This window comes from Octopus sinensis, linkage group LG2 (assembly GCF_006345805.1).
Source record: "Octopus sinensis linkage group LG2, ASM634580v1, whole genome shotgun sequence".
NCBI lineage: Eukaryota > Metazoa > Mollusca > Cephalopoda > Octopoda > Octopodidae > Octopus > Octopus sinensis.
Window position 1 is genome coordinate 196,650,984 of NC_042998.1, and position 11,341 is coordinate 196,662,324.

An 11,341-nucleotide genomic window follows, 5' to 3' on the forward strand; every position below is an offset into this window, starting at 1 on the left:
AAAGAAAAAAATGAGTTATTGGCTTTCATACAAAAGATGGCTGATGTGATCATCAAGGCATCACTCAGTCTTAGAAAAGAGACCTGTTTTTATGGTATATTTCATCCACACATGAAGCCGTGACAATTTTGTTCCATCTAACCAGCCCACCTATGTGTACCTTTCCTTCATTGGACACTAAACTCTGCTTGCGAAGACCTGTTGAGGCAAAGAGGAATTCCCATGGGAAACCTGTCTTAAATTTCTCTGTTATTGTCTGGAAGACTGTTACCAAAACCCTTATAAACTCTCACCAGCATACTAAATTAATAGCTGTACTTATTGTTAACTAGCATCTGTGCTAGTGGAGTGCTAAGAACACCATCCAAGTGTGATCATTGCCAGAGCAGCTGACTGGCTTCCATGCCGGTGGCACGTAAAAATCACCATTCAAGCATGATTATTACCAGTGTCACCTTACTGGTACTTGTGCTGGTGGCACGAGAAAAAACGTTCGAGCGAGGTTGTTGCCAGTGCCGCTAACTGGCTCCTGTGCAGGTGGCCGTTGCCAGTACCACCTGACTGGCCCTCGTGTTGGTGGCATGTAAAAGCACCCATTACACTCTCGGAGTCGTTGGCATTAGGAAGGGCATCCTGCTGTAGAAACTCTGCCAGATCAGGATTGGAGCCTGGTGCAGCCATCTGATTCGCCAGTCCTCAGTCAAATCATCCAACTCATGCTAGCATGGAAAGCGGATGTTAAATGATGGTGATGATGATGATAACCATCCATATAATTGAAACAAAGGAGAACCAATGTCTTAGTATAAAATATGTGTGCATGTGTCCATGTGTGTTTGTATGTGAGTGTGTGTGCATGCATATGTGTGTGAGTGTGTGCATGTGTGTGTGAGTGTGTGCGTGTGTGCATGAGTGTGTGTGTGTGTGTGTGCGTGTGTGCACATGTGTGTGTGAGTGTGTGCATGTGTTCATGTATATAGATGTATATGTACAAAAGTGTGTAATTGTTTGTGTGATCATTATGGAATCAAAAGAACGATGGGTTTATCCTATCGTTAGTCAATGAATGAAATAAAATAGAAAGATGTCTACCAAAGTAAATGTAGACAGTACAATAATGAAAATATAATGGAAAAGAATGGTTTACCTTCTATCTTAACTGTGGGAGTAGCACCATGCAAATCGTCGTCTTCGAAATCAGCATAATCATAAGGGGACTGGAGCAAAGGAAGCAGAAAAACATATACACAGGGTTGGCCAGAATTCACCTGACAGTAAATCAAAATTCCATAAATATTTTCTGTAATTCTGTATTCGCTCGAATGGAAAAATGTGTCGTCGCTCAAGAAGGACTTCAGTTTGGACAATTTTCATGATGTTTCATGCTTAGATGCTTTTATTAAATTCATTCTGTCATTAAACATAAATAAATCTTGGAATTAAATGGTTTTTGATTTACTGTCAGCTGACTTTTGGGCCAACCCTGTTTACACATATATATATATATATATGTGTGTGTGTGTGTGTGTGTGTGTAAATAGATGTGTGTATTTTTCCCTTGTTAACAATTAACATGGAAAAAATATATAAATAGTTACCATTTTCTGTTAAAATGTATTATTGACGAGTTTCATTTCTTCACTTCCCTGAAGAGAAGATTACATTGTTTTACACCATTTTATTCCTTTGGAATAATACCAGTGATATCTTCGAAACATGTGTCGGAAGTAAAAGAATTTGAATAACACCTGTGTTTAGCTCCATTTATATATATATATATATATATATATATATATATATATATATATATATATGTATGTATGTATGTATGTATGCATGTAGAAGGTTGAAAAGAAACACACAAGTTGATATGTATAAGGAAAAGTCAGGTAGAAAATGCTAAAATAATTTATCATGAAGAACATTTTCTACCTTGACCTTTTCCTTATATATATATATATATCTAGTAAACAGAGTTAACAGTTATAGTAATTGACTAAAGTTATGTCACCTATTTTGTTATGTCATGTTTTGTATTAAAATATAAGCTATAAATGTGGTCCAGTCGATGTGTTTGTTAATCTGAGGTTTTCTCCATTATCTGATTATTTACATTATATATATATATATATATATACACACACACAAAGTTGGCCAAAACTCACCCGATAGTAAATCAAAATACCATAAATACTCTCTGCTGTAATTCTGTATTGACTCGAATGGGAAAATGTGTCGCTCAAGAAGGACTTCAGTTTGAACAGTTTTTCATGATGTTTCAGAATTAAACACTTTTATTAAATTCATTCAGTTGTTAATCATAAATAAATCTTGGAATTAAATGGTTTGGGTTTAATGTCAGGTAGCTTTTGGCCAACCTTATATATATATATATATATATATATATTTTGGTGCGAGAGATTTTTTTATATGGCGCTGTGTTTACAATCCTGTAAATAATAATAATTGTATTTTTATATAAGCTTAAAGCTTATGGCAATCACTGTGCAATGACTAAGGAAAATAGTCTAATAAAGGGGCATATAAGCCCCCGACAGAAAAAAGAAGGCTTTCCTATTTGCTTGGGAGTCGAACCCACATCCCTTTGCTAATGTGACTAAGTGTGTTAACTTTACACCAGCGAATCAGCCTCCCCCTTTTCCTGTCAAATTTAAGAACTGAAAGCAAGTAGAAGGATTGTTTACATATAAATAAATAACAAACACAAACTATTATAGTTCTTAAATTTGACAAGAAAAAGGAGGTTGATAAAGAGATGTGGGTTCAACCCCCACGCGGTTAAGAAAGCCTTCTTCTTTCTGTTGAGGGGTTATATGCCCCTGTATTGGACTGTTTTCCTTTGTCATTGCAAGGCGATCACCATAAGCTTTAACATATATAAAAATACCATATATATATATATATATATATATATATATATATATATATATATATATATATATATAGGGGAATTCACTGGCACCCATCGTTGACCCTATCACATCACCGACTCCTTTACTTGCGTTTCTACCAAAAGCAACCCCACCCTTGCTTTCCCCACTCTCCCAGCATCGGTTGTCAAGTGATGTTAGGGGGACAAACACAGACACACAATCATATACATACATATATATATATATATATATATATACGATGGGCTTCTTTCAGTTTCTGTCTACCAAATCCACTCACAAGGCTTTGGTCGGCCCAAGGCTATAGTAGAAGACACTTGCCCAAGGTGCCACACAGTGGGACTGAACCCGGAACCATGTAGTTGGTAAGCAGGCTACTTATCACACAGCCACTCCTACACCTATGAAACCTGGAGAGTACATCAGCTGAAACGTTGTGGTAACAACAAACAAGGTGAGGACACCTATCTGTCCAATGTAAACAATGAAACTTCAAGCATGAATTACTCATTGGTTGGAAATCCAGGGGAATGCCACGCCAAGCACAAGTACAAATCATCATCATCTTCATCATTTAATGTCCGCTTTCCATGCTAGCATGGGTTGGACACTTTGACTGAGGTCTGGTAAAACTAGTGGCTGCACCAGGCTCCAATATGATCTGGCAGAGTTTCTACAGCTGGATGCCCTTCCTAACGCCAACCACTCCGAGAGTGTAATGGATGCTTTTATGTGCCACCGGCACGAGGGCCAGTTTGGTGGTACTGGCAACGGCCATGCCCAAATGATGCTTTTTACGTGCCACCTGCACAGGAGCCAGTCCAGCAACACTGGCGACGACCTTGCTCGAATGTTTCACGTGCCACCAACACAAGTGCTAGTAAGGCGATGCAGGTAACGATCACGCTCGAATGGTGTGTTCAACCTGCCATCAGCACGAAGGCCAACTTGTTGCTCTGGCAACGATCTCACTTGTATGGTACTCTTAGCACTCCACTAGCAACGGATGCCAGTCACCACATTTGATTTCGACTTCGATTTTTAAATACTATTTATATTTCACATCAAGCACACCTCCACCCCACTTCATCATTCACTACCTTCATCTCCATCTGTTACTCTCCCCTCAGTCCTAAACCCCCCACCTAACCCATCCTTTCTTTCCCCAACCCACTGTCCATACCCTCACTTCCTTCTTGAGGCTTTGCTCTGGTACCCCATCACTATCATCTTACTTTCTTCCTAGATACACCCACCTACCCTTATATAATGCAGGGTAGCCATGTATTTTTTGCTATACCAAGACACCTGCACATGTCCTTCTGGCCCAGTTTGACCTCACCACACCTGGCATAAAGCACCTTCCAAAATACTCACCCACCATGTCAAAGGAGCTTTTTCCTTTTCTCGTCCTTTCACCTATCTTGCAAGTCACCAGTCAACCTCAGTAGTTTCTGGTGGCCAGTCCTCACTGTAAAGTGGTTGGCATTTGGAAGGAAAACCAGCTGTAGAAACCCTGACAAAGCAGACATCAGAACTTGATGCAGCCCTGCAGTTCACTGGATCCTGGCAAACCACCCTTGCTATCAAGGAAAACAGACATTAATTGGTTACGATGATGATAATATATGTTTACACACACACACACCTTATATACTGGTATCAAATTTTGACACTAGTCCAGCAATTTCAGGGGTGATACAAGTAGATTACATGAACCCCCTGTGCTCATCTGGTACTTATTTTATCGACCCTGAAAGACTGAAAGGCAAAGTCGACCTTGGGGGGAATTTGAACTCAGAATGTAAAGACGGACGAATTGCCCCTCAGCATTTTGCCCAGCATGCTAACGACTCTGCCAGCTCACTGCCTTATACATACCTTATATATATATTTCTTTATTGACCACAGGGGGCTAAACAAGGACAGCCAAAGGGATTAAGTCGATTACATTGACCCCAGTGCATAACTGGTATTTATTTAATCGACCCTGAAAGGATGAAAGGCAAAGTCGACTTCGGCGGAATTTGAACTCAGAACGTGACGGCAGACGAAATACGGCTACGCATTTCGCCCGGCGTGCTAACATTTCTGCCAGCTCGCTGCCTTATACATACATACCTTATATCAGTGATTTTCAACCAGGGTTCCGCCAGTACAGTCCAGGGGTTCCGCAAGAAGTTACAAAACTGCTAAAATCGGCAGTAATTTTTAATTCTCCTGTGCAGATATGTGTGCATAAGACTATTAACTTATTGCACAGGGGTTCCTCGAGCCAGTGGAATGTTTCCTTGGGGTTCCGCTCCAGCAAAAAGTTTGAAAAGCACTGCCTTATATATTATGTAGTGATAGTGTTTCAGTTTATGGGTCAAGGGAGATTACTCTCAGTGTTGATTAAAATGTTTTTTTCTGTTAGGAATATTTGATATGTTACGGAATTAGGTCCCTTTTTATCACCAGCCACCGACTTTCCCTTCTTTCCCACACCTACAGTCCACTCTCACACCCCATAGTGCTCAAGTTTTCAAATATTATTAATGTATTTGCAGCCAAATCACGCATAATACCCTAAAGGATACTTTCACATAACTCATCAAAGAGAAGGCCTCTCTCCAAATGGTTTATAATATTCTCATACAGGCGAGTGAAGGCGCATGGCTCAGTGGTTAGAGCGTCGAACTTACGATCGTGAGGTTGGGAGTTCGAATCCCGGTCCAGGCTGTGTGTTGTTTTCTTGAGCTAGACACTTTATTTCACATTGCTCCAGTTCACTCAGTTGTGGAAATGACTTGCGATGTCACTGGTGCCAAGCTGTATCGGCCCCTTTGCCTTTCCTTTGGATAACATCAGTGGTGTGTAGAGGGTGGTATACATGGGCGACTGCTGGTCTTCCATAAACAGCCTTGCCCGGACGTGTGCCTCGGAGGGTAATTTTCTAGGTGCAATCCCATGGGCATTCGTGACCGAAGGGGGTCTCCGATATACAGGCACAAACAGAATATCTTAAATACAGTATTTTGAGACATGGAGGTTATTAAGTGTATATTTTTATATGAGAGAAATGAGGGAAGGCTGAATGGGGAACTACACTGAGCTGGGTGTGTAAATCAGTAGTTCTGGAACAGGATCAATATGGGAGTCCATTTAACCCTTGGCCTACATGACACTTGGGGGTACATATAAGATTTTGTTAAAGCTTATAATCTCTCTTTTACTCTCTTACTTGTTTCAGTCATGTGACTGTGGCCATGCTAGAGCACTGCCTTTAGTCGAGTAAATCGACCCCAGGACTTATTCTTTGTAAGCCTAGTACTTATTCTATCGGTCTCTTTTGCCTAACCGCTAAGTTACAGGAACGTAAACACACCAGCATCGGTTGTCAAGACACACACACATATATATGATGGGCTTCTTTCAGTTTCCGTCTACCAAATCCACTCACAAGGCCTTGGTTGGCCCAAAGCTATAGTAGAAGACACTTGCCAAAGGTGCAACGCACTGGGACTTAACCGGAACTATGTGGTTGGTAAGCAAGCTACTTACCACACAGCCACTCCTGTGCCTTATGAGCAATAAATTAGTTAATCTTCTTCAATGCACAAAACAGTTCAACAATTTTTTTATACAATTCCTTATAATACCGAATTATGAAAATATATCAGGATTGTTAATCATTGGCCGACATGCTGTGCTTGAGGAGACCTATTGAGTCAAGTAAATCAAAATCAAAATGAAATAGAAATTGTAGTTGTGGCCTGACTGGCGCCCATACTGGTGGTATGCAATAAGCACCATGCATGTGTGGGGGTCATTACCAGTGCTGTGTGACTAGCTCCACGTGCCAGTGGCACATAAAAATCACCATCCGAATGTGGTTGATGCATGCCCCCCGCCCTGACTGGTTCCTGTGCTGGTGGCACATAAAAAGCATCACCCAAACATGGTCGATGTCAGTGCCACCACCTGACTGGCTCCCATGCTGGTGGCATATAAAAAGCACCCTTTACACTCTCGGAGTCTTTGGCATTAGGAAGGGCCTCAAGCTGTAGAAACTTTGCCAGATCAGATTGAGCCTGGTCCAGCCTCGTGGCTTGCCAGTCCCTAGTCAAGCCATCCAACCCATGCCAGCATGATGATGATGATGGGTCCATCTGAGTAAAAAAGAAACCAAAGGGATCCAAAGGCAAAAAATGGTTGAGAACCACTGACATAAGGATACTGGTGGGATTGGAACCTCTACAGTTGTTTTTTTACACTGAGTGGGCCCCATTGTAGAATGCCTATGATCAAAACTTCCAGCTGTGATCACCTGTTGTGTAGATATTGGAAAACTGAAAATTTCACAAGGACTTGTAGTTTTATACTATGTTGTTGTAATCCTTGCAACTAGGATTTCTGGCCAATATGAAACTCTATGCCCCTGTGAAGTATTGTAATAAGTGCCATCATATGTATGTATGTTCCCTTCTCTTTTTCCTCATCATCATTTAATGCCTGTTTTCCATACTGGTGGGGTAAGATGGTTTGACTTGAACTGGAAAGCCAGAGAGCTGAACCAGGCTCCAGTCTGGGCTTGGTTTCAACAGTTGGATGCCCTTCATAACACCAACCACACCAAGAGTGTAGTGGGTTCCTCTTATGTGTCACCGAAACAGGTACCTATTTCTTTACTGCCCACAAGGGGCTAAACACAGAGAGGACAAACAAGGACAGGCAAACGGATTAAGTCGATTACATCGACCCCAGTGCATAACTGGTACTTAATTTATCGACCCCGAAAGGATGAAAGGCAAAGTCGACCTCGGCGGAATTTGAACTTAGAACGTAACGACAGACAAAATACCGCTAAGCATTTCGCCTGGCGTGCTAATGATTCTGCCAGGTCACCGCCTTCGCACAGGTACCATTCCTCTGTTACCTTCACAGGTGCCTTTTACATGTCACTACCACCGTCCATGATTACGATTTCACTTGGTCTGACAAGTCTTCTCAAGCACAGCAAATTGGAAAAGGTTTCAATCATTTGTCATTGCTTCTGTGAAACCCGACAACCTAAGATCATGTTTCACCACCTCATCTCATGTCTTCCTAAGTCTACCTCTTCCACAGTTAGGGACCAGCACTTTTTGACACAGCTGTCCTCAACCACATGCATCACATAATCTTACCAGTGTAGTCTTCTCTCTTGCACACATCTGATGCTTTTATGCCCAATTTTTCTCTCAAGACGCTTACACTGTTGTACATGCGCACATTGCATATCCACTGAAGCATACCAGCTTCATTTCTTTCAAGCTTATGCATGTTTTCTGCAGTCACAGTCCACGTTTCATTGCCATGCAGCATAGCTGTTCGTACACAGGCATCATACAATCTGCCTTTCACTCTAAGGGAGAGGACCTCTGTTACCAACAAAGGTAGAAGCTCTCTGAACTTTGCCCAGCTTATTCTTGCAGCTACACTCTTGGAGCATTCCCCTCCACTGCTGACTTGCTCACTTAGGTAATCGAAGCTATTAACTACTTCTAAGTATCCTCCCAGACAATTGAGGAACTCTATTTTCCTGTGTTTATTGTACCTCTACATCTTCCATACACGAAGACTATTTTATCCGTTAACCTTCCTCTGATATTGCTGCACCCCTTATTCATCTATAGCTTGCACTGGGTACACCTTATCGAGTTTCTACCTACAGCTTTTCTACATACTGAGCAGGGTCATCACCCCAAAGGGATTTGGAATTTGTCCGCTTTCCTACTTACTAAGACTTTGGTCTTTGCTAAACTAACTCTAAGACCTTTTGATACCAGACCTTGCTTCTGCACCTGAAATTTCTTCACTGGTTCTGGTAGTGATTTAGCTACGAGAACAAGATCGTCAGCACTGAGGAGCTCCCAGGGGTAGCCTGACTGAAATGACATTTGTACATTACTGCATATGCTTTATACGCACTTTTGACAAGTTGTGGTGCACCTGAGCACTGTATACAATAATTTCATTATTATTATTATTTTAAATACATGTGTGAATGAGTGCAGTGTGTGTGTGTGTGTGTGTTTCCTTGTTTTGACATCAAGTGATAGTTGTAAATGATAAATGAGTATATGAGTGTCATACAAGTATTGTTTTTCGTTTCCAATGTTCTGCAAAAACATGTCTGGCCATGGGGGAATATTACCTTGCCTAGAAATAGTGAGTGTGGGTGACAGCATGGTCATCAAACAGTAGAAAATCTCTCTTAATAAACTTAATGTTATGTCATGTAAGCAGGGAAAAGCAGACATTCTTTTCTACTCTAGGTATAAGGCCTGAAATTTTGGGGGAGGAGGGGGCAGTCGATTGACCCCTGTACACAACTGGTACTTAATTCATCGACCCTGAAAGGATGAAAGGCAAAGTCGACCTCGGTGGAATTTGAACTCAGAACGTAGCAGCAGACTAAATACCTATTTCTTTATTACCCACAAGGGGCTAAACATAGATGGGACAAACGGATTAAGTCGATTACATCGACCCCAGTGCATAACTGGTACTTAATTTATCGACCCTGAAAGGATGAAAGGCAAAGTCAACCTCAGCGGAATTTGAACTCAGAATGTAATGGCAGATGAAATACCGCTAAGCATTTCACCCGGCATGCTAACGATTCTGCTAGCTTGCCACCTTTAAAATTAGGGATAAGCACATATTAAAACAATGATGATGATATGTAGACACACATGAACAGAAGCCTCGTAAACATCCTCTGATGGTTAAATGCTGTTTGTCTTTCATCACGATTGAAGCTTGTAATGTTCAGTAGGATATGTGAGAGGTAAAATATTAGGATGTCCAATTGCATGAAATAAAGTCAGAGGGGGACGGGATAAACTACCTGTATCAACTTGCTATAAAAACAGGTGGTAATTTTACTTTGTGCTTATTCTTAGTGCAAGTTTTGAAGAGTGTAATTCGATTTTAACAGTTATTTTTTCAAAGCTATAACGGAAGTGACAAAGGAGCATATTTTGCTTTATGAGTTCAATAAAGGCAACAATGCAATGGAAAGTGAGAGGAATATTAATGCAGTATATGGGGATCGAACAATAAGTGTAAGCCAGTGTCAACAGTGGTTCCAGAAATTTAGAGCTGGAAACTACAGCCTAGAAGACAAGCCTCATTCTGGAAGATCTGTAGAGCTCAATGAGGAAGTCCTGCAAACCCTGGTGGAACAAGATCCCATCATAACTGTTGAGGAACTAGCGGAGAAGCTTGGATTTAGTCATTCAACCATTCATTGACACCTGTGTGCCATTGGAAAAGTCAGCAAATTGGGTCAATAGAATCCTCACAAACTTTCTGAGTCTAATTGCAAGACAAGGCTCCACAACTGAGTGGTGAGCAGTATTGAGGGAAGTTGCTTTTTACCTGGTAACGAGAAGTTTGATAAATGAACAGGAACAGGTGTCTTGCTGTAGGGGAGACACACCATTAACCCAATTGCAAAAGAGAGACGTGTTACAGGAAGGTGAATATAAGTGAAGTGAGACAGAGGATTGAACAGGGTGAGTTTTACTTGTTTGATTATGTATGTAACTAACTTGGACCGTTGCAAGACATTTTCAGCATTTCAACAGCTACATTTGACAGAGATGTTACTTCTCTCAATTTCATACTTTTAATGGCATTTTGATGATGCCACTGTCCATTTCATTAACTATTGGGTTGGTGCATAATTACTGCGTCACCTTACTAGCACTTGTGCTGGTGGCACGTGAAACATTCAAGCAAGTCCTTGCCAGTGCTGCTGGACTGGCTCCTGTGCAGGTGGCACGTAAAAAGCACCGTTTGGGCATGGCTGTTGCCAGTACCACCAAACTGGCCCTCATGCCAGTGGCACGTAAAAGCACCCACTACACTCTCGGAGTGGTTGACGTTAGGAAGGGCATCCAGCCGTAGACACTATGCCAGATCAGATTGGAGTCTGGTTCGCCAGACCTCAGTCAAATCGTCCAACCCATGCTAGCATGGAAAGCGGACGTTAAATGATTAAATGATGATGCTCATCTGAAAGTCCTATAGCACCACCATGTTATCTTATGTTTCACTGCTCCAGCATGACAATGGTCTCTAGCTTTCAACAGATTGTATTGTGAAAACTCCCTGTTGTCCTCTGTGGCCCTGGGTTATCTATCTCCATCTTCTCCTGATGCACATATAAAAAAAAATTGAGAATAATCAAAAACATGTCTTCTAGAGAAGGAGAGTGTGGTAGGGCATCCAGCTGTAGAAACATTGCCAGATTGGATCGGAGTCTGGTGCAGCCTTCTGGTTTGCCAGTCCTCAGTCAAACCATCCAACTCATGCCAGCATGGAAAGCGGATGAGGATGATGTATTTATTAGAAGAATGTTAGGATGTCTCACTTACCACACTCTCCTTCTGTAGAAT